The sequence below is a fragment of the Cherax quadricarinatus genome, chromosome 21, assembly GCF_038502225.1.
Source record: "Cherax quadricarinatus isolate ZL_2023a chromosome 21, ASM3850222v1, whole genome shotgun sequence".
Lineage (NCBI taxonomy): Eukaryota > Metazoa > Arthropoda > Malacostraca > Decapoda > Parastacidae > Cherax > Cherax quadricarinatus.
Window position 1 is genome coordinate 16,863,826 of NC_091312.1, and position 25,490 is coordinate 16,889,315.

Genomic DNA, 25,490 nt, shown 5'->3' on the forward strand with positions numbered 1-25,490 from the left:
CTCTAGTACACCTAGTTTTTGCCTCCCTACACCTTTGGGTGAACCAAGGACTCGTTCTGTTCTTCCCATTATTTCTGTTTCCCTTGGGAACAAATCTCTCCTCTGCCTCCTTGCATTTTGTTGCCACATAGTCCATCATTTCTTGTACTGGTTTTCCTGTCAGTTCCCTCTCCCACTGAATGTCTTCCTCAAACCTGAGTAGTTCCCCCTTTTGTGGTTTGGTTTTTCCCACCCTATTCCTGCTGCTCTCTCCACTTGGAGCTCAACTATGTAGTTGAAGCACAGAACCACATGATCACTAGCTCCCAGGGGCCTTTCATACATGATATCCTCGATGTCAGAACTACTCAAGGTGAATACAAGGACCAGTCTTGCTGGTTCATCCTCTCCTCTCTCTCTGGTAGTGTCTCTAACATGTTGATGCATGAGGTTTTCCAGTACCACATCCATCATCTTGGCTCTCCATGTTTCGGGACCCCCATGGGGCTCCAGGTTTTCCCAGTCAATCTCCTTGTGATTGAAATCACCCATAACTAGTAAATTTGCTCCCCCCGTGTGCGCTCTCCTGGCCACCTCGGCTAGTGTGTCGACCATTGCTCTGTTGCTCTCATCGTATTCTTCTCTTGGCTTCCTGCAGTTCTGTGGTGGGTTGTACATTACTGCAATTATCACCTTATGTCCCTCAGACTGGATTGTTCCTACTAAGTAGTCCCTTTCGCCCGTGCCATCCATTCCTTCCATTTTCTCAAACCCCCACTGGTTTTTAATGAGGAGTGCAACTCCTCCTCCCCCTCACCTCCCTCTGTCTTTCCTGAGGATTTGATATCCGGTTGGAAAGATTGAATCTGTTATTATTCTGGTGAGTTTTGTTTCTGTGTGTGTGTGTGTGTGTGTGTGTGTGTGTGTGTGTGTGTGTGTGTGTGTGTGTGTGTGTGTGTGTGTGTGTGTGTGTGTGTGTGTGTGCGTGTTTGTGTGTGTTGTGTGTGTGCATGTGTGTGTGTGTGTGTGCATGTGTGTGCGTGTGTGTGTGTGTGTGTGTGTGTGTGCGTGTGTGTGTGTGTGTGTGTGTGTGTGTGTGTGTGTGCGTGTGTGTGTGTGTTGTGTGTGTGCATGTGTGTGTGTGTGTGTGCATGTGTGTGCGTGTGTGCGTGTGTGTGTGTGCGTGTGTTTGTGTTTGTGTGTGTGTGTACTCACCTATTTGTACTCACCTATTTGTGGTTGCAGGGGTCGAGTCCTAGCTCCTGGCCCCGCCTCTTCACCGGTTGCTACTAGGCCCTCTCTCTCCCCGCTCCATGAGCTTTATCAAACCTCGTCTTAAAACTGTGTATGGTTCCTGCCTCCACTACGTCATTTTCTAGGCTATTCCACTGCCTTACAACTCTATGACTGAAGAAATACTTCCTACTATCTCTCTGACTCATTTGTGTCTTCAACTTCCAATTGTGGCCTCTTGTTTCTGTGTCCCCTCCCTGGAACATCCTGTCTTTGTCCACCTTGTCTATTCCACGCAGTATTTTATATGTCGTTATCATGTCTCCCCTGACCCTCCTGTCCTCCAGTGTCGTCAGGCCGATTTCCCTTAATCTTTCTTCATAGGACATTCCCCTTAGCTCTGGAACTAACCTTGTCGCAAACCTTTGTACTTTCTCTAGTTTCTTGACGTGCTTTATCAAGTGCGGGTTCCAAACAGGTGCTGCATACTCCAGTATGGGCCTGACATACACGGTGTACAGTGCCTTGAATGATTCCTTACTAAGGTATCGGAATGCTGTTCTCAGGTTTGCCAGGCGCCCATATGCTGCAGCAGTTATCTGATTGATGTGTGCTTCCGGAGACATGCTCGGTGTTATACTCACCCCAAGATCTTTCTCCTTGAGTGAGGTTTGCAGTCTTTGGCCACCTAGCCTATACTCTGTCTGTGGTCTTCTGTGCCCTTCCCCTATCTTCATGACTTTGCATTTGGCAGGATTAAATTCGAGAAGCCATTTGCTGGACCAGGTGTCCAGTCTGTCCAGGTCTCTTTGAAGTCCTGCCTGGTCCTCATCAGATTTAATTCTCCTCATTAACTTCACATCATCTGCAAACAGGGACACTTCTGAGTCTAACCCTTCCGTCATGTCGTTCACATATACCAAAAATAGCACTGGTCCTAGGACCGACCCCTGTGGGACCCCGCTCGTCACAGGTGCCCACTGTGATACATCATTACGTACCATGACTCGTTGTTGCCTCCCTGTCAGGTATTCTCTGATCCATTGCAGTGCCCTTCCTGTTATATGCGCCTGATGCTCTAGCTTCTGCACTAATCTCTTGTGAGGAACTGTGTCAAAGGCCTTCTTGCAGTCCAAGAAGATGCAATCAACCCACCCCTCTCTCTCTTGTCTTACTTCTGTTATTTTATCATAAAACTCCAGAAGGTTTGTGACACAGGATTTGCCTTCCGTGAATCCGTGCTGGTTGGCATTTATACTCCTGTTCCGTTCCAGGTGCTCCACCACTCTCCTCCTGATAATCTTCTCCATAATTTTGCATACTATACACGTCAATGACACAGGTCTATAGTTTAGTGCCTCTTTTCTGTCTCCTTTTTTAAAAATGGGAACTACATTTGCCGTCTTCCATACCTCAGGTAGTTGCCCAGTTTCCAGGGATGTGTTGAAGATTGTGGTAAGTGGCACGCACAACATATCTGCTCCCTCTCTAAGGACCCATGGGGAGATGTTGTCCGGTCCCATTGCCTTTGAGGTATCGATGTCCCTTAGCAGTTTCTTCACCTCCTCCTCGTCTGTATGTATGTCGTCCAACACTTGTTGGTGTATTCCTTGCTGGTGTCCCCATCTGGTCTGTCCCCCCAGAGTCCTTCCTGTCTCTACTGTAAATACTTCCTTAAATCTCGTGTTAAGCTCCTCACATACCTCTTGATCGTTTCTTGTGAGTTCTCCACCTTCTTTTCTCAGCCTTATCACCTGGTCCTTGACTGTTGACTTCCTCCTAATGTGGCTATACAGCAGTTTCGGGTCAGATTTGACTTTCGATGCTATGTCGTTTTCATACTGTCGCTGGGCCTCCCTCCTTATCTGTGCATACTCGTTTCTGGCTCTTCTACTAATCTCCTTGTTTTCCTGGGTCCTATTCCTCCTGTACCTTTTCCATCCTCTGTTGCACTTAGTTTTTGCCTCCCTACACCTTCGGGTAAACCAAGGACTCGTTTTGGTCTTCCTATTATTTCTGTTTCCCTTGGGAACAAAACTTTCCTCTGCCTCCTTGCACTGTGTGTGTGTGTGTGTGTGTGTGTGTGTGTGTGTGTGTGTGTGTGTGTGTGTGTGTGTGTGTGTGTGTGTATGTGTGAGTGTATGTGTGTGTATGTGTGTGTGTGTGTGTGTGTGTGTGTATGTGTGAGTGTATGTGTGTGTGTGTGTGTGTGTGTGTGTGTGTGTGTGTGTGTGTGTGTGTGTGTGTGTGTGTGTGTGTGTCTGTGTGTCTGTGTGTCTGCGTGTCTTTGTGTGAGTACAGTTCCCAGGGGTTGTGGCCTTTTACGCTCCATTTTCTAGCCATTTTTTCTTCTTGTTGACAGTGAGAGGCTCTAACATCCCTCACTATGTTGACAGTGAGAGGCTCTAACATCCCTCACTATGTTGACAGTGAGAGGCTCTAACATCCCTCACTATGTTGACAGTGAGAGGCTCTAACATCCCTCACTATGTTGACAGTGAGAGGCTCTAACATCCCTCACTATGTTGACAGTGAGAGGCTCTAACATCCCTCACTATGTTGACAGTGAGAGGCTCTAACATCCCTCACTATGTTGACAGTGAGAGGCTCTAACATCCCTCACTATGTTGACAGTGAGAGGCTCTAACATCCCTCACTATGTTGACAGTGAGAGGCTCTAACATCCCTCACTATGTTGACAGTGAGAGGCTCTAACATCCCTCACTATGTTGACAGTGAGAGGCTCTAACATCCCTCACTATGTTGACAGTGAGAGGCTCTAAGATCCCTCACTATGTTGACAGTGAGAGGCTCTGACATCCCTCACTATGTTGACAGTGAGAGGCTCTAACATCCCTCACTATGTTGACAGTGAGAGGCTCTAACATCCCTCACTATGTTGACAGTGAGAGGCTCTGACATCCCTCACTATGTTGACAGTGAGAGGCTCTAACATCCCTCACTATGTTGACAGTGAGAGGCTCTAACATCCCTCACTATGTTGACAGTGAGAGGCTCTGACATCCCTCACTATGTTGACAGTGAGAGGCTCTAACATCCCTCACTATGTTGACAGTGAGAGGCTCTAACATCCCTCACTATGTTGACAGTGAGAGGCTCTAACATCGCTCACTATGTTGACAGTGAGAGGCTCTAACATCCCTCACTATATTGACAGTGAGAGGCTCTAACATCCCTCACTATGTTGACAGTGAGAGGCTCTAACATCCCTCACTATGTTGACAGTGAGAGGCTCTAACATCCCTCACTATGTTGACAGTGAGAGGCTCTAACATCCCTCACTATGTTGACAGTGAGAGGCTCTAACATCCCTCACTATGTTGACAGTGAGAGGCTATAATATCCCTCACTATGTTGACAGTGAGAGGCTCTAACATCCCTCACTATGTTGACAGTGAGAGGCTCTAACATCCCTCACTATGTTGACAGTGAGAGGCTATAACATCCCTCACTATGTTGACAGTGAGAGGCTCTAACATCCCTCACTATGTTGACAGTGAGAGGCTCTAACATCCCTCACTATGTTGACAGTGAGAGGCTCTAACATCCCTCATTATGTTGACAGTGAGAGGCTCTAACATCCCTCACTATGTTGACAGTGAGAGGCTCTAACATCCCTCACTATGTTGACAGTGAGAGGCTCTAACATCCCTCACTATGTTGACAGTGAGAGGCTCTAACATCCCTCACTATGTTGACAGTGAGAGGCTCTAACATCCCTCACTATGTTGACAGTGAGAGGCTCTAACATCCCTCACTATGTTGACAGTGAGAGGCTCTAACATCCCTCACTATGTTGACAGTGAGAGGCTCTGACATCCCTCACTATGTTGACAGTGAGAGGCTCTGACATCCCTCACTATGTTGACAGTGAGAGGCTCTGACATCCCTCACTATGTTGACAGTGAGAGGCTCTAACATCCCTCACTATGTTGACAGTGAGAGGCTCTAACATCCCTCACTATGTTGACAGTGAGAGGCTCTAACATCCCTCACTATGTTGACAGTGAGAGGCTCTAACATCCCTCACTATGTTGACAGTGAGAGGCTCTAACATCCCTCACTATGTTGACAGTGAGAGGCTCTAACATCCCTCACTATGTTGACAGTGAGAGGCTCTAACATCCCTCACTATGTTGACAGTGAGAGGCTCTAACATCCCTCACTATGTTGACAGTGAGAGGCTCTAACATCCCTCACTATGTTGACAGTGAGAGGCTCTAACATCCCTCACTATGTTGACAGTGAGAGGCTCTAACATCCCTCACTATGTTGACAGTGAGAGGCTCTAACATCCCTCACTATGTTGACAGTGAGAGGCTCTAACATCCCTCACTATGTTGACAGTGAGAGGCTCTAACATCCCTCACTATGTTGACAGTGAGAGGCTCTAACATCCCTCACTATGTTGACAGTGAGAGGCTCTAACATCCCTCACTATGTTGACAGTGAGAGGCTCTAACATCCCTCACTATGTTGACAGTGAGAGGCTCTAACATCCCTCACTATGTTGACAGTGAGAGGCTCTAACATCCCTCACTATGTTGACAGTGAGAGGCTCTAACATCCCTCACTATGTTGACAGTGAGAGGCTCTAACATCCCTCACTATGTTGACAGTGAGAGGCTCTAACATCCCTCACTATGTTGACAGTGAGAGGCTCTAACATCCCTCACTATGTTGACAGTGAGAGGCTCTAACATCCCTCACTATGTTGACAGTGAGAGGCTCTAACATCCCTCACTATGTTGACAGTGAGAGGCTCTAACATCCCTCACTATGTTGACAGTGAGAGGCTCTAACATCCCTCACTATGTTGACAGTGAGAGGCTCTAACATCCCTCACTATGTTGACAGTGAGAGGCTCTAACATCCCTCACTATGTTGACAGTGAGAGGCTCTAACATCCCTCACTATGTTGACAGTGAGAGGCTCTAACATCCCTCACTATGTTGACAGTGAGAGGCTCTAACATCCCTCACTATGTTGACAGTGAGAGGCTCTAACATCCCTCACTATGTTGACAGTGAGAGGCTCTAACATCCCTCACTATGTTGACAGTGAGAGGCTCTAACATCCCTCACTATGTTGACAGTGAGAGGCTCTAACATCCCTCACTATGTTGACAGTGAGAGGCTCTAACATCCCTCACTATGTTGACAGTGAGAGGCTCTAACATCCCTCACTATGTTGACAGTGAGAGGCTCTAACATCCCTCACTATGTTGACAGTGAGAGGCTCTAACATCCCTCACTATGTTGACAGTGAGAGGCTCTAACATCCCTCACTATGTTGACAGTGAGAGGCTCTAACATCCCTCACTATGTTGACAGTGAGAGGCTCTAACATCCCTCACTATGTTGACAGTGAGAGGCTCTAACATCCCTCACTATGTTGACAGTGAGAGGCTCTAACATCCCTCACTATGTTGACAGTGAGAGGCTCTAACATCCCTCACTATGTTGACAGTGAGAGGCTCTAACATCCCTCACTATGTTGACAGTGAGAGGCTCTAACATCCCTCACTATGTTGACAGTGAGAGGCTCTAACATCCCTCACTATGTTGACAGTGAGAGGCTCTAACATCCCTCACTATGTTGACAGTGAGAGGCTCTAACATCCCTCACTATGTTGACAGTGAGAGGCTCTAACATCCCTCACTATGTTGACAGTGAGAGGCTCTAACATCCCTCACTATGTTGACAGTGAGAGGCTCTAACATCCCTCACTATGTTGACAGTGAGAGGCTCTAACATCCCTCACTATGTTGACAGTGAGAGGCTCTAACATCCCTCACTATGTTGACAGTGAGAGGCTCTAACATCCCTCACTATGTTGACAGTGAGAGGCTCTAACATCCCTCACTATGTTGACAGTGAGAGGCTCTAACATCCCTCACTATGTTGACAGTGAGAGGCTCTAACATCCCTCACTATGTTGACAGTGAGAGGCTCTAACATCCCTCACTATGTTGACAGTGAGAGGCTCTAACATCCCTCACTATGTTGACAGTGAGAGGCTCTAACATCCCTCACTATGTTGACAGTGAGAGGCTCTAACATCCCTCACTATGTTGACAGTGAGAGGCTCTAACATCCCTCACTATGTTGACAGTGAGAGGCTCTAACATCCCTCACTATGTTGACAGTGAGAGGCTCTAACATCCCTCACTATGTTGACAGTGAGAGGCTCTAACATCCCTCACTATGTTGACAGTGAGAGGCTCTAACATCCCTCACTATGTTGACAGTGAGAGGCTCTAACATCCCTCACTATGTTGACAGTGAGAGGCTCTAACATCCCTCACTATGTTGACAGTGAGAGGCTCTGACATCCCTCACTATGTTGACAGTGAGAGGCTCTAACATCCCTCACTATGTTGACAGTGAGAGGCTCTAACATCCCTCACTATGTTGACAGTGAGAGGCTCTAACATCCCTCACTATGTTGACAGTGAGAGGCTCTAACATCCCTCACTATGTTGACAGTGAGAGGCTCTAACATCCCTCACTATGTTGACAGTGAGAGGCTCTAACATCCCTCACTATGTTGACAGTGAGAGGCTCTAACATCCCTCACTATGTTGACAGTGAGAGGCTCTAACATCCCTCACTATGTTGACTGAGAGGCTCTAACATCCCTCACTATGTTGACAGTGAGAGGCTCTAACATCCCTCACTATGTTGACAGTGAGAGGCTCTTACATCCCTCACTATGTTGACAGTGAGAGGCTCTAACATCCCTCACTATGTTGACAGTGAGAGGCTCTAACATCCCTCACTATGTTGACAGTGAGAGGCTCTAACATCCCTCACTATGTTGACAGTGAGAGGCTCTAACATCCCTCACTATGTTGACAGTGAGAGGCTCTAACATCCCTCACTATGTTGACAGTGAGAGGCTCTAACATCCCTCACTATGTTGACAGTGAGAGGCTCTAACATCCCTCACTATGTTGACAGTGAGAGGCTCTAACATCCCTCACTATGTTGACAGTGAGAGGCTCTAACATCCCTCACTATGTTGACAGTGAGAGGCTCTAACATCCCTCACTATGTTGACAGTGAGAGGCTCTAACATCCCTCACTATGTTGACAGTGAGAGGCTCTAACATCCCTCACTATGTTGACAGTGAGAGGCTCTAACATCCCTCACTATGTTGACAGTGAGAGGCTCTAACATCCCTCACTATGTTGACAGTGAGAGGCTCTAACATCCCTCACTATGTTGACAGTGAGAGGCTCTAACATCCCTCACTATGTTCAGTAACATCCCTCACTATGTTGACAGTGAGAGGCTCTAACATCCCTCACTATGTTGACAGTGAGAGGCTCTAACATCCCTCACTATGTTGACAGTGAGAGGCTCTAACATCCCTCACTATGTTGACAGTGAGAGGCTCTAACATCCCTCACTATGTTGACAGTGAGAGGCTCTAACATCCCTCACTATGTTGACAGTGAGAGGCTCTAACATCCCTCACTATGTTGACAGTGAGAGGCTCTAACATCCCTCACTATGTTGACAGTGAGAGGCTCTATCCCTCACATCCCTCACTATGTTGACAGTGAGAGGCTCTAACATCCCTCACTATGTTGACAGTGAGAGGCTCTAACATCCCTCACTATGTTGACAGTGAGAGGCTCTAACATCCCTCACTATGTTGACAGTGAGAGGCTCTAACATCCCTCACTATGTTGACAGTGAGAGGCTCTAACATCCCTCACTATGTTGACAGTGAGAGGCTCTAACATCCCTCACTATGTTGACAGTGAGAGGCTCTAACATCCCTCACTATGTTGACAGTGAGAGGCTCTAACATCCCTCACTATGTTGACAGTGAGAGGCTCTAACATCCCTCACTATGTTGACAGTGAGAGGCTCTAACATCCCTCACTATGTTGACAGTGAGAGGCTCTAACATCCCTCACTATGTTGACAGTGAGAACATCCCTCACTATATTGACAGTGAGAGGCTCTAACATCCCTCACTATGTTGACAGTGAGAGGACAGTGAGAGGCTCTAACATCCCTCACTATGTTGACAGTGAGAGGCTCTAACATCCCTCACTATGTTGACAGTGAGAGGCTCTAACATCCCTCACTATGTTGACAGTGAGAGGCTCTAACATCCCTCACTATGTTGACAGTGAGAGGCTCTAACATCCCTCACTATGTTGACAGTGAGAGGCTCTAACATCCCTCACTATGTTGACAGTGAGAGGCTCTAACATCCCTCACTATGTTGACAGTGAGAGGCTCTAACATCCCTCACTATGTTGACAGTGAGAGGCTCTAACATCCCTCACTATGTTGACAGTGAGAGGCTCTAACATCCCTCACTATGTTGACAGTGAGAGGCTCTAACATCCCTCACTATGTTGACAGTGAGAGGCTCTAACATCCCTCACTATGTTGACAGTGAGAGGCTCTAACATCCCTCACTATGTTGACAGTGAGAGGCTCTAACATCCCTCACTATGTTGACAGTGAGAGGCTCTAACATCCCTCACTATGTTGACAGTGAGAGGCTCTAACATCCCTCACTATGTTGACAGTGAGAGGCTCTAACATCCCTCACTATGTTGACAGTGAGAGGCTCTAACATCCCTCACTATGCTGACAGTGAGAGGCTCTAACATCCCTCACTATGTTGACAGTGAGAGGCTCTAACATCCCTCACTATGTTGACAGTGAGAGGCTCTAACATCCCTCACTATGCTGACAGTGAGAGGCTCTAACATCCCTCACTATGCTGACAGTGAGAGGCTCTAACATCCCTCACTATGCTGACAGTGAGAGGCTCTAACATCCCTCACTATGTTGACAGTGAGAGGCTCTAACATCCCTCACTATGTTGACAGTGAGAGGCTCTAACATCCCTCACTATGCTGACAGTGAGAGGCTCTAACATCCCTCACTATGCTGACAGTGAGAGGCTCTAACATCCCTCACTATTGACAGTGAGAGGCTCTAACATCCCTCACTATGTTGACAGTGAGAGGCTCTAACATCCCTCACTATGTTGACAGTGAGAGGCTCTAACATCCCTCACTATGTTGACAGTGAGAGGCTCTAACATCCCTCACTATGTTGACAGTGAGAGGCTCTAACATCCCTCACTATGTTGACAGTGAGAGGCTCTAACATCCCTCACTATGTTGACAGTGAGAGGCTCTAACATCCCTCACTATGTTGACAGTGAGAGGCTCTAACATCCCTCACTATGTTGACAGTGAGAGGCTCTAACATCCCTCACTATGTTGACAGTGAGAGGCTCTAACATCCCTCACTATGTTGACAGTGAGAGGCTCTAACATCCCTCACTATGTTGACAGTGAGAGGCTCTAACATCCCTCACTATGTTGACAGTGAGAGGCTCTAACATCCCTCACTGACAGTGAGAGGCTCTAACATCCCTCACTATGTTGACAGTGAGAGGCTCTAACATCCCTCACTATGTTGACAGTGAGAGGCTCTAACAACATCCCTCACTATGTTGACAGTGAGAGGCTCTAACATCCCTCACTATGTTGACAGTGAGAGGCTCTAACATCCCTCACTATGTTGACAGTGAGAGGCTCTAACATCCCTCACTATGTTGACAGTGAGAGGCTCTAACATCCCTCACTATGTTGACAGTGAGAGGCTCTAACATCCCTCACTATGTTGACAGTGAGAGGCTCTAACATCCCTCACTATGTTGACAGTGAGAGGCTCTAACATCCCTCACTATGTTGACAGTGAGAGGCTCTAACATCCCTCACTATGTTGACAGTGAGAGGCTCTAACATCCCTCACTATGTTGACAGTGAGAGGCTCTAACATCCCTCACTATGTTGACAGTGAGAGGCTCTAACATCCCTCACTATGTTGACAGTGAGAGGCTCTAACATCCCTCACTATGTTGACAGTGAGAGGCTCTAACATCCCTCACTATGTTGACAGTGAGAGGCTCTAACATCCCTCACTATGTTGACAGTGAGAGGCTCTAACATCCCTCACTATGTTGACAGTGAGAGGCTCTAACATCCCTCACTATGTTGACAGTGAGAGGCTCTAACATCCCTCACTATGTTGACAGTGAGAGGCTCTAACATCCCTCACTATGTTGACAGTGAGAGGCTCTAACATCCCTCACTATGTTGACAGTGAGAGGCTCTAACATCCCTCACTATGTTGACAGTGAGAGGCTCTAACATCCCTCACTATGTTGACAGTGAGAGGCTCTAACATCCCTCACTATGTTGACAGTGAGAGGCTCTAACATCCCTCACTATGTTGACAGTGAGAGGCTCTAACATCCCTCACTATGTTGACAGTGAGAGGCTCTAACATCCCTCACTATGTTGACAGTGAGAGGCTCTAACATCCCTCACTATGTTGACAGTGAGAGGCTCTAACATCCCTCACTATGTTGACAGTGAGAGGCTCTAACATCCCTCACTATGTTGACAGTGAGAGGCTCTAACATCCCTCACTATGTTGACAGTGAGAGGCTCTAACATCCCTCACTATGTTGACAGTGAGAGGCTCTAACATCCCTCACTATGTTGACAGTGAGAGGCTCTAACATCCCTCACTATGTTGACAGTGAGAGGCTCTAACATCCCTCACTATGTTGACAGTGAGAGGCTCTAACATCCCTCACTATGTTGACAGTGAGAGGCTCTAACATCCCTCACTATGTTGACAGTGAGAGGCTCTAACATCCCTCACTCAGTGAGAGGCTCTAACATCCCTCACTATGTTGACAGTGAGAGGCTCTAACATCCCTCACTATGTTGACAGTGAGAGGCTCTAACATCCCTCACTATGTTGACAGTGAGAGGCTCTAACATCCCTCACTATGTTGACAGTGAGAGGCTCTAACATCCCTCACTATGTTGACAGTGAGAGGCTCTAACATCCCTCACTATGTTGACAGTGAGAGGCTCTAACATCCCTCACTATGTTGACAGTGAGAGGCTCTAACATCCCTCACTATGTTGACAGTGAGAGGCTCTAACATCCCTCACTATGTTGACAGTGAGAGGCTCTAACATCCCTCACTATGTTGACAGTGAGAGGCTCTAACATCCCTCACTATGTTGACAGTGAGAGGCTCTAACATCCCTCACTATGTTGACAGTGAGAGGCTCTAACATCCCTCACTATGTTGACAGTGAGAGGCTCTAACATCCCTCACTATGTTGACAGTGAGAGGCTCTAACATCCCTCACTATGTTGACAGTGAGAGGCTCTAACATCCCTCACTATGTTGACAGTGAGAGGCTCTAACATCCCTCACTATGTTGACAGTGAGAGGCTCTAACATCCCTCACTATGTTGACAGTGAGAGGCTCTAACATCCCTCACTATGTTGACAGTGAGAGGCTCTAACATCCCTCACTATGTTGACAGTGAGAGGCTCTAACATCCCTCACTATGTTGACAGTGAGAGGCTCTAACATCCCTCACTATGTTGACAGTGAGAGGCTCTAACATCCCTCACTATGTTGACAGTGAGAGGCTCTAACATCCCTCACTATGTTGACAGTGAGAGGCTCTAACATCCCTCACTATGTTGACAGTGAGAGGCTCTAACATCCCTCACTATGTTGACAGTGAGAGGCTCTAACATCCCTCACTATGTTGACAGTGAGAGGCTCTAACATCCCTCACTATGTTGACAGTGAGAGGCTCTAACATCCCTCACTATGTTGACAGTGAGAGGCTCTAACATCCCTCACTATGTTGACAGTGAGAGGCTCTAACATCCCTCACTATGTTGACAGTGAGAGGCTCTAACATCCCTCACTATGTTGACAGTGAGAGGCTCTAACATCCCTCACTATGTTGACAGTGAGAGGCTCTAACATCCCTCACTATGTTGACAGTGAGAGGCTCTAACATCCCTCACTATGTTGACAGTGAGAGGCTCTAACATCCCTCACTATGTTGACAGTGAGAGGCTCTAACATCCCTCACTATGTTGACAGTGAGAGGCTCTAACATCCCTCACTATGTTGACAGTGAGAGGCTCTAACATCCCTCACTATGTTGACAGTGAGAGGCTCTAACATCCCTCACTATGTTGACAGTGAGAGGCTCTAACATCCCTCACTATGTTGACAGTGAGAGGCTCTAACATCCCTCACTATGTTGACAGTGAGAGGCTCTAACATCCCTCACTATGTTGACAGTGAGAGGCTCTAACATCCCTCACTATGTTGACAGTGAGAGGCTCTAACATCCCTCACTATGTTGACAGTGAGAGGCTCTAACATCCCTCACTATGTTGACAGTGAGAGGCTCTAACATCCCTCACTATGTTGACAGTGAGAGGCTCTAACATCCCTCACTATGTTGACAGTGAGAGGCTCTAACATCCCTCACTATGTTGACAGTGAGAGGCTCTAACATCCCTCACTATGTTGACAGTGAGAGGCTCTAACATCCCTCACTATGTTGACAGTGAGAGGCTCTAACATCCCTCACTATGTTGACAGTGAGAGGCTCTAACATCCCTCACTATGTTGACAGTGAGAGGCTCTAACATCCCTCACTATGTTGACAGTGAGAGGCTCTAACATCCCTCACTATGTTGACAGTGAGAGGCTCTAACATCCCTCACTATGTTGACAGTGAGAGGCTCTAACATCCCTCACTATGTTGACAGTGAGAGGCTCTAACATCCCTCACTATGTTGACAGTGAGAGGCTCTAACATCCCTCACTATGTTGACAGTGAGAGGCTCTAACATCCCTCACTATGTTGACAGTGAGAGGCTCTAACATCCCTCACTATGTTGACAGTGAGAGGCTCTAACATCCCTCACTATGTTGACAGTGAGAGGCTCTAACATCCCTCACTATGTTGACAGTGAGAGGCTCTAACATCCCTCACTATGTTGACAGTGAGAGGCTCTAACATCCCTCACTATGTTGACAGTGAGAGGCTCTAACATCCCTCACTATGTTGACAGTGAGAGGCTCTAACATCCCTCACTATGTTGACAGTGAGAGGCTCTAACATCCCTCACTATGTTGACAGTGAGAGGCTCTAACATCCCTCACTATGTTGACAGTGAGAGGCTCTAACATCCCTCACTATGTTGACAGTGAGAGGCTCTAACATCCCTCACTATGTTGACAGTGAGAGGCTCTAACATCCCTCACTATGTTGACAGTGAGAGGCTCTAACATCCCTCACTATGTTGACAGTGAGAGGCTCTAACATCCCTCACTATGTTGACAGTGAGAGGCTCTAACATACCTCACTATGTTGACAGTGAGAGGCTCTAACATCCCTCACTGACAGTGAGAGGCTCTAACATCCCTCACTATGTTGACAGTGAGAGGCTCTAACATCCCTCACTATGTTGACAGTGAGAGGCTCTAACATCCCTCACTATGTTGACAGTGAGAGGCTCTAACATCCCTCACTATGTTGACAGTGAGAGGCTCTAACATCCCTCACTATGTTGACAGTGAGAGGCTCTAACATCCCTCACTATGTTGACAGTGAGAGGCTCTAACATCCCTCACTATGTTGACAGTGAGAGGCTCTAACATCCCTCACTATGTTGACAGTGAGAGGCTCTAACATCCCTCACTATGTTGACAGTGAGAGGCTCTAACATCCCTCACTATGTTGACAGTGAGAGGCTCTAACATCCCTCACTATGTTGACAGTGAGAGGCTCTAACATCCCTCACTATGTTGACAGTGAGAGGCTCTAACATCCCTCACTATGTTGACAGTGAGAGGCTCTAACATCCCTCACTATGTTGACAGTGAGAGGCTCTAACATCCCTCACTATGTTGACAGTGAGAGGCTCTAACATCCCTCACTATGTTGACAGTGAGAGGCTCTAACATCCCTCACTATGTTGACAGTGAGAGGCTCTAACATCCCTCACTATGTTGACAGTGAGAGGCTCTAACATCCCTCACTATGTTGACAGTGAGAGGCTCTAACATCCCTCACTATGTTGACAGTGAGAGGCACTAACATCCCTCACTATGTTGACAGTGAGAGGCTCTAACATCCCTCACTATGTTGACAGTGAGAGGCTCTAACATCCCTCACTATGTTGACAGTGAGAGGCTCTAACATCCCTCACTATGTTGACAGTGAGAGGCTCTAACATCCCTCACTATGTTGACAGTGAGAGGCTCTAACATCCCTCACTATGTTGACAGTGAGAGGCTCTAACATCCCTCACTATGTTGACAGTGAGAGGCTCTAACATCCCTCACTATGTTGACAGTGAGAGGCTCTAACATCCCTCACTATGTTGACAGTGAGAGGCTCTAACATCCCTCACTATGTTGACAGTGAGAGGCTCTAACATCCCTCACTATGTTGACAGTGAGAGGCTCTAACATCCCTCACTATGTTGACAGTGAGAGGCTCTAACATCCCTCACTATGTTGACAGTGAGAGGCTCTAACATCCCTCACTATGTTGACAGTGAGAGGCTCTAACATCCCTCACTATGTTGACAGTGAGAGGCTCTAACATCCCTCACTATGTTGACAGTGAGAGGCTCTAACATCCCTCACTATGTTGACAGTGAGAGGCTCTAACATCCCTCACTATGTTGACAGTGAGAGGCTCTAACATCCCTCACTATGTTGACAGTGAGAGGCTCTAACATCCCTCACTATGTTGACAGTGAGAGGCTCTAACATCCCTCACTATGTTGACAGTGAGAGGCTCTAACATCCCTCACTATGTTGACAGTGAGAGGCTCTAACATCCCTCACTATGTTGACAGTGAGAGGCTCTAACATCCCTCACTATGTTGACAGTGAGAGGCTCTAACATCCCTCACTATGTTGACAGTGAGAGGCTCTAACATCCCTCACTATGTTGACAGTGAGAGGCTCTAACATCCCTCACTATGTTGACAGTGAGAGGCTCTAACATCCCTCACTATGTTGACAGTGAGAGGCTCTAACATCCCTCACTATGTTGACAGTGAGAGGCTCTAACATCCCTCACTATGTTGACAGTGAGAGGCTCTAACATCCCTCACTATGTTGACAGTGAGAGGCTCTAACATCCCTCACTATGTTGACAGTGAGAGGCTCTAACATCCCTCACTATGTTGACAGTGAGAGGCTCTAACATCCCTCACTATGTTGACAGTGAGAGGCTCTAACATCCCTCACTATGTTGACAGTGAGAGGCTCTAACATCCCTCACTATGTTGACAATGAGAGGCTCTAACATCCCTCACTATGTTGACAGTGAGAACATCCCTCACTATGTTGACAGTGAGAGGCTCTAACATCCCTCACTATGTTGACAGTGAGAGGCTCTAACATCCCTCACTATGTTGACAGTGAGAGGCTCTAACATCCCTCACTATGTTGACAGTGAGAGGCTCTAACATCCCTCACTATGTTGACAGTGAGAGGCTCTAACATCCCTCACTATGTTGACAGTGAGAGGCTCTAACATCCCTCACTATGTTGACAGTGAGAGGCTCTAACATCCCTCACTATGTTGACAGTGAGAGGCTCTAACATCCCTCACTATGTTGACAGTGAGAGGCTCTAACATCCCTCACTATGTTGACATCCCTCACTATGTTGACAGTGAGAGGCTCTAACATCCCTCACTATGTTGACAGTGAGAGGCTCTAACATCCCTCACTATGTTGACAGTGAGAGGCTCTAACATCCCTCACTGACAGTGAGAACATCCCTCACTATGTTGACAGTGAGAGGCTCTAACATCCCTCACTATGTTGACAGTGAGAGGCTCTAACATCCCTCACTATGTTGACAGTGAGAGGCTCTAACATCCCTCACTATGTTGACAGTGAGAGGCTCTAACATCCCTCACTATGTTGACAGTGAGAGGCTCTAACATCCCTCACTATGTTGACAGTGAGAGGCTCTAACATCCCTCACTATGTTGACAGTGAGAGGCTCTAACATCCCTCACTATGTTGACAGTGAGAGGCTCTAACATCCCTCACTATGTTGACAGTGAGAGGCTCTAACATCCCTCACTATGTTGACAGTGAGAGGCTCTAACATCCCTCACTATGTTGACAGTGAGAGGCTCTAACATCCCTCACTATGTTGACAGTGAGAGGCTCTAACATCCCTCACTATGTTGACAGTGAGAGGCTCTAACATCCCTCACTATGTTGACAGTGAGAGGCTCTAACATCCCTCACTATGTTGACAGTGAGAGGCTCTAACATCCCTCACTATGTTGACAGTGAGAGGCTCTAACATCCCTCACTATGTTGACAGTGAGAGGCTCTCATCCCTCACTATGTTGACAGTGAGAGGCTCTAACATCCCTCACTATGTTGACAGTGAGAGGCTCTAACATCCCTCACTATGTTGACAGTGAGAGGCTCTAACATCCCTCACTATGTTGACAGTGAGAGGCTCTAACATCCCTCACTATGTTGACAGTGAGAGGCTCTAACATCCCTCACTATGTTGACAGTGAGAGGCTCTAACATCCCTCACTATGTTGACAGTGAGAGGCTCTAACATCCCTCACTATGTTGACAGTGAGAGGCTCTAACATCCCTCACTATGTTGACAGTGAGAGGCTCTAACATCCCTCACTATGTTGACAGTGAGAGGCTCTAACATCCCTCACTATGTTGACAGTGAGAGGCTCTAACATCCCTCACTATGTTGACAGTGAGAGGCTCTAACATCCCTCACTATGTTATGAGAGGTTGACTATGTTGACAGTGAGAGGCTCTAACATCCCTCACTATGTTGACAGTGAGAGGCTCTAACATCCCTCACTATGTTGACAGTGAGAGGCTCTAACATCCCTCACTATGTTGACAGTGAGAGGCTCTAACATCCCTCACTATGTTGACAGTGAGAGGCTCTAACATCCCTCACTATGTTGACAGTGAGAGGCTCTAACATCCCTCACTATGTTGACAGTGAGAGGCTCTAACATCCCTCACTATGTTGACAGTGAGAGGCTCTAACATCCCTCACTATGTTGACAGTGAGAGGCTCTAACATCCCTCACTATGTTGACAGTGAGAGGCTCTAACATCCCTCACTATGTTGCTCTAACATCCCTCACTATGTTGACAGTGAGGCTCTAACAGCCCTCACTATGTTGACAGTGAGAGGCTCTAACATCCCTCACTATGTTGACAGTGAGAGGCTCTAACATCCCTCACTATGTTGACAGTGAGAGGCTCTAACATCCCTCACTATGTTGACAGTGAGAGGCTCTAACATCCCTCACTATGTTGACAGTGAGAGGCTCTAACATCCCTCACTATGTTGACAGTGAGAGGCTCTAACATCCCTCACTATGTTGACAGTGAGAGGCTCTAACATCCCTCACTATGTTGTCAGTGAGAGAGGCTCTAACATCCCTCACTATGTTGACAGTGAGAGGCTCTAACATCCCTCACTATGTTGACAGTGAGAGGCTCTAACATCCCTCACTATGTTGACAGTGAAAGGCTCTAACATCCCTCACTATGTTGACAGTGAGAGGCTCTAACATCCCTCACTATGTTGACAGTGAGAGGCTCTAACATCCCTCACTATGTTGACAGTGAGAGGCTCTAACATCCCTCACTATGTTGACAGTGAGAGGCTCTAACATCCCTCACTATGTTGACAGTGAGAGGCTCTAACATCCCTCACTATGTTGACAGTGAGAGGCTCTAACATCCCTCACTATGTTGACAGTGATAGGCTCTAACATCCCTCACTATGTTGACAATGAGAGGCTCTAACATCCCTCACTATGTTGACAGTGAGAGGCTCTAACATCCCTCACTATGTTGACAGTGAGAGGCTCTGACATCCCTCACTATGTTGACAGTGAGAGGCTCTAACATCCCTCACTATGTTGACAGTGAGAGGCTCTAACATCCCTCACTATGTTGACAGTGAGAGGCTCTAACATCCCTCACTATGTTGACAGTGAGAGGCTCTAACATCCCTCATTATGTTGACAGTGAGAGGCTCTAACATCCCTCACTATGTTGACAGTGAGAGGCTCTAACATCCCTCACTATGTTGACAGTGAGAGGCTCTAACATCCCTCACTATGTTGACAGTGAGAGGCTCTAACATCCCTGACTATGTTGACAGTGAGAGGCTCTAACATCCCTCACTATGTTGACAGTGAGAGGCTCTAACATCCCTGACTATGTTGACAGTGAGAGGCTCTAACATCCCTCACTATGTTGACAGTGAGAGGCTCTAACATCCCTCACTATGTTGACAGTGAGAGGCTCTAACATCCCTCACTATGTTGACAGTGAGAGGCTCTAACATCCCTCACTATGTTGACAGTGAGAGGCTCTAACATCCCTCACTATGTTGACAGTGAGAGGCTCTGACATCCCTCACTATGTTGACAGTGAGAGGCTCTAACATCCCTCACTATGTTGACAGTGAGAGGCTCTAACATCCCTCACTATGTTGACAGTGAGAGGCTCTAACATCCCTCACTATGTTGACAGTCAGAGGCTCTAACATCCCTCACTATGTTGACAGTGAGAGGCTCTGACATCCCTCACTATGTTGACAGTGAGAGGCTCTAACATCCCTCACTATGTTGACAGTGAGAGGCTCTAACATCCCTCACTATGTTGACAGTGAGAGGCTCTAACATCCCTCACTATGTTGACAGTGAGAGGCTCTAACATCCCTCACTATGTTGACAGTGAGAGGCTCTAACATCCCTCACTATGTTGACAGTGAGAGGCTCTAACATCCCTCACTATGTTGACAGTGAGAGGCTCTAACATCCCTCACTATGTTGACAGTGAGAGACTCTAACATACCTCACTATGTTGACAGTGAGAGGCTCTAACATCCCTCACTATGTTGACAGTGAGAGGCTCTAACATCCCTCACTATGTTGACAGTGAGAGGGTCTAACATCCCTCACTATGTTGACAGTGAGAGGCTCTAACATCCCTCACTATGTTGACAGTGAGAGGCTCTAACATCCCTCACTATGTTGACAGTGAGAGGCTCTAACATCCCTCACTATGTTGACAGTGAGAGGCTCTAACATCCCTCACTATGTTGACAGTGAGAGACTCTAACATACCTCACTATGTTGACAGTGAGAGGCTCTAACATCCCTCACTATCAACTCAAAAGAAGATGAAAAATAATGATTATTTTTCTTAAGACGACTCCGCCTGCAACATTATTTTTATGTATACTAATTTATTTGTCCCGAAACACCATCCAGGTATACTATTCCAGGTGTACTCGTCAGGTATACTTCTCCAGGTATACTCCACCAGGCATACTCCACCAGATATACTCCTCCAGGTGTACTCCTCAGGTATACTTCTCCAGGTATACTCCACCAGGCATACTCCACCAGATATACTCCTCCAGGTGTACTCCTCAGGTATACTTCTCCAGGTATACTCCACCAGGTATACTCCTCCAGGTATACTCCTCCAGGTATACTTCTCCAGGTATACTCCACCAGGCATACTCCACCAGGTATACTCCTCCAGGTGTACTCCTCAGGTATACTTCTCCAGGTATATTCCTCCGGGTATACTCCTCAGGTATATTCCTGCAGGTGTACTCCTCAGGTATGCTCCTCCAGGTATACTCCTCCAGGTATACTCCTCAGGTATACTTCATCAGGTATACTCCTCCAGGTATACTCCTCCAGGAATACTCCGGGTATTCTCCTCCAGGTATTCTCCTCCAGATATACTCCTCCAAGAATGCTCCTCTAGGTATACTCCTCGAGGAATACTCCTCCAGGTATGCTCCTCCAAGAATACTGCTCCAGGTATACTCTTTCAAGTATACCCCACAGGTATGCTCCTCCAGTTATACTCCTCTAAGTATACCCCACCACGTATACTCCTCCAAGTATACCCCACCAGGTATACTCCAGGTATACTGCACCAGGTATACTCCTCCAGGTATACCCCACCAGGCATACTCCTCCAGGTATACTCCTCCAGGTATACCACACCAGGTATACGTCACCAGGTATGCTCCTCCAGGCATAACACGCCAGGTATACTTCTCCAAGTATACCCCACCAGGTATACTCCTCCAGGTATCACGCGTTTTTTTATATCCTGTTCCCGTAGTTGTCTGCTGACGACAGCAGCGGAATATCGCAATTATTACATTAATTTATCGGTGTCTTTTTGTACCAATTCTTCAAATTGAAAGTTTTTTAGTTATTTCAGAGTTTTTTTTTCAACTGTTTAAGGTTTTCATTCTGTTAAGTACACTACACCTGTCTGGTGTACACTTTTAACAGATGAAGTAACCTTTTGCAGTACTGTTAACGGTTTTAGGATCTAGTTGTTGGGCTTTCTGTGTGTTCATATGGTTCTGTGTTGCCGTCCACGGATAAGGTCCTGGACGCACGGTGAACTAGCCTCTACCATCCACATGTGATGGTATGGGATGTACAGTAAACTATAGCCATATCTGTATACTATAATGTTTATTTCTACAAGTACATGTACAAGGTGTACAGTCGTAGCTGACATCACTGATATATTACTATATAGAAAGTCCCTTGTTATGTAGAGCATTTCGGGCAAATTAAGTCAGTTTTGTCCCTGGATGCGACCCACACCAGTCGACTAACACCCAGGTACCCATTTACTGATGGTGAACATAGACAACCAATGTTTCTACCCTCGCTAGGAATTGAATCCAGACGCTATCTGTGTGAAGCGACTGCTTTAGCCACCAGCCCACGGGGCACCGCCCCATAATTTAATCTTCCAGTCAGTCGAGTCACTGCCCTTTTAGGTGAGTCATTACCTGGAAGACAGGTCAGTAGTGGGTGATGGTGGGGGGCCTTCCCTGGGCCCCCCCTGGGGGTGGGACAACACCCACCCACCCCCGAGTTTTCCTTACCCCTTCCTCGTCTGTCTTCCCCTCATCACCCCCTCCTCACCCACCATTAAATGATAGCGATATTCCCCCCCCCCCGTGCAATCTGCTCCCACCCTACACAAGTGTTGAGGATCCGTTACTAATCTCCCCACCCAGCAGCACTCCTCCCACTCCCCAGAACCAGCAGGGCCTCCCCAATCCCCGAGGCTTCCCCTTCCCCTCCCATTCCCGGGGGTATCTCTCTCCCCCCTCCTTCACCTGGGGAGAGGACTTCAGTAATACTGATAAAATGCTTCCCTCCCCAACTCCTTAACACCTCCCCTTACCTCTCCACCACTCATACCCCTCCCCAGGCCCTCCCTCTCCCCCTCCATCTCCCCATGTCCATTCCCCTCTCATCCCTCCTTAGGGAGTCATTTTTATCGTGGTTATTTCAATTTCCTCAGCGTCAGCAACTCTGAATGCCCACCTGCTGCCATCCTGTCAACGCCGCCGCTGCCATCCTGCCACCACCTCCGCTGACATCCTGCCACCACCACCGCTGCCATCCTGCCACCACCACCATTGCCATCCTGCCACCACCGCCACTGCCATCCTACCACCACCACAGCTGCCATCCTGCCACCACCACCGCTGCCATCCTACCACCACCAGCACTGCCATCCTACCACCACCACCGCTGCCATCCTGCCACCACCACCACTGCCGTCCTGCCACCACCGCCACTGCCATCCTTCCACCACCACCGCTGCCATCCTGCCACCAACACCGCTGCCATCCTACCACCACCAGCACTGCCATCCTACCACCACCACCGCTGCCATCCTGCCACCACCACCACTGCCGTCCTGCCACCACCGCCACTGCCATCCTACCAACACCACCGCTGCCATCCTGCCACCACCACTGCTATTATGCCACCAACACCGCTTCCATCCTGCCACCACCACCACTGCCATCCTGCCACCATAACCGCTGCCATCCTGCCACCACCATCGCTGCCATCCTGCCACCCCACCGCTGCCATTCTGCCACCACCGCCACTGCCATCCTACCACCACCAGCGCTGCCATCCTGCCACCACAACCATTGCCATTCTGCCACCACCACCGCTGCCATCCTGCCACCACCATCGCTGCCATCCTGCCACCACCGACACTGTCATCCTACCACCACCACCGCTGCAACCCTACCACCACCACCACCACTGCCATCCTACCACCACCACCGCTGCCATCCTACCACCACCACCTCTGCCATCCTACCACCACCACCGCTGCCATCCTATCACCACCACCACTACAATCCTACCACCACCACCGCTGCCATCCTGCCACCAATGCCACTGCCATCCTACCACCACCACCGCTGCCATCCTACCACCACCACTGCCATTCTACCACCACCACCGCTGCCATCCTACCACCACCACCGCTGCCATCCTGCCACCACTTCCGCTGCCATCCTGCCACCACCACCGCTGCCATTCTGCCACCACCACCACTGCCATCATGCCACCACCTCCGCTGACATCCTCCCACCACCACCGCTGCAATCCTGCCACCACCACCACTGGCATCCTGCCACCACCACCACTGCCATCATGCCACCACCTCCGCTGACATCCTCCCACCACCACCGCTGCAATCCTGCCACCACCACCACTGGCATCCTGCCACCACCACCACTGCCATCCTACCACCACCACCGCTGCCATCCTACCACCACCACCACTACAATCCTACCACCACCACCGCTGCCATCCTGCCTCCAATGCCACTGCCATCCTACCACCACCACCGCTGCCATCCTACCACCACCACTGCCATTCTACCACCACCACCACTGCCATCCTACCACCACCACCGCTGCCATCCTGCCACCACTTCCGCTGCCATCCTGCCACCACCACCGCTGCCATTCTGCCACCACCACCACTGCCATCATGCCACCACCTCCGCTGACATCCTCCCACCACCACCGCTGCAATCCTGCCACCAGCACCACTGGCATCCTGCCACCACCACCACTGCTATCCTCCCACCACCACCGCTGCAATCCTGCCACCACCACCACTGGCATCCTGCCACCACCACCACTCCCATCCTGCCACCACCACCACTGCCATCCTGCCACCACCACCGCTACAACCCTGCCACCACCACCACCGCTGCCATCTTGCGACCAATACCACTGCCATCCAGCCACCACAACCACTGCAATCCTACCGCCAGCACCACCACCGCTGCCATCCTGCCTCCACCATCATTGCCATCCTGCCACCACCACCGCTGCCATCCTGTCAACTCCACCACTGCCATCCTGCCACCGCCACCGCTGCCATCCTGACACCACAACCACTGCCATCCTGCCACCACCACCGCAGCCATCCTGCCACCACCACCACTGCCATCCTGCCACCACCAACGCTGCCATCCTGCCACCACCGCAACTGCCATCCTACAACCACCACCGTTGCCATCCTGCAACCACCACCACTGCCATCCTGCCACCACCACCGCTGCCATCCTGCCACCACCACCGCTGCCATCCTGCCACCACCGCCACTGCCATCCTACCACCACCAACGCTGCCATCATTCCACCACCACCACCACTGCCATCCTTCCACCACCACCGCTGCCATCCTGCCACCACAACCACTGCCATCCTGCCACCACCACCGCTGCCATCCTACCACCACCACCACTGCCATCCTGCTACCACCACCGCTGCCATCCTACCACCACCACCACTTCCATCCTACCACCACCACCGCTGCCATCTTGCCACCACCACCGCTGTCACCCTAACATCACCACCATTGTCATCCTACCACCACCACCACTGTCATCCAACCACCACCACCGCTGCCATCCTACCACCACCACCACTGCCATCCTACCACCACCACCGCAGCCATCATACCACCACCACCACTGACATCCTACCACCACCACCACTGATATCCTACCACCACCACCACTGCCATCCTACCACCAGCACCACTGCCATCCTACCACCACCACCGCTGCCATCCTACCACCACCACCGCTGCCATCCTACCACCACCACCGCTGCCATCCTACCACCACCACCACTGCCATCCTACCACCACCACCGCTGCCATCCTACCACCATTGCCATCCTACCACCACCAAAACTGCCATCCTACCACCACCACCGCTGCCATTCTACCACCACAACCACTGCCATCCTTCCACCACCACCACTGCCATCCTACTATCTCCACCGCTGCCATCCTACCACCACCACCGCTGCCATCCTACCACCAAAACCGCTGTCATCCTTCCACCACCACCACTGCCATCGTACCACCACCACCGCTGCCATCCTTCCACCACCACCACTGCCATCCTGCCACCACCACCGCTGCCA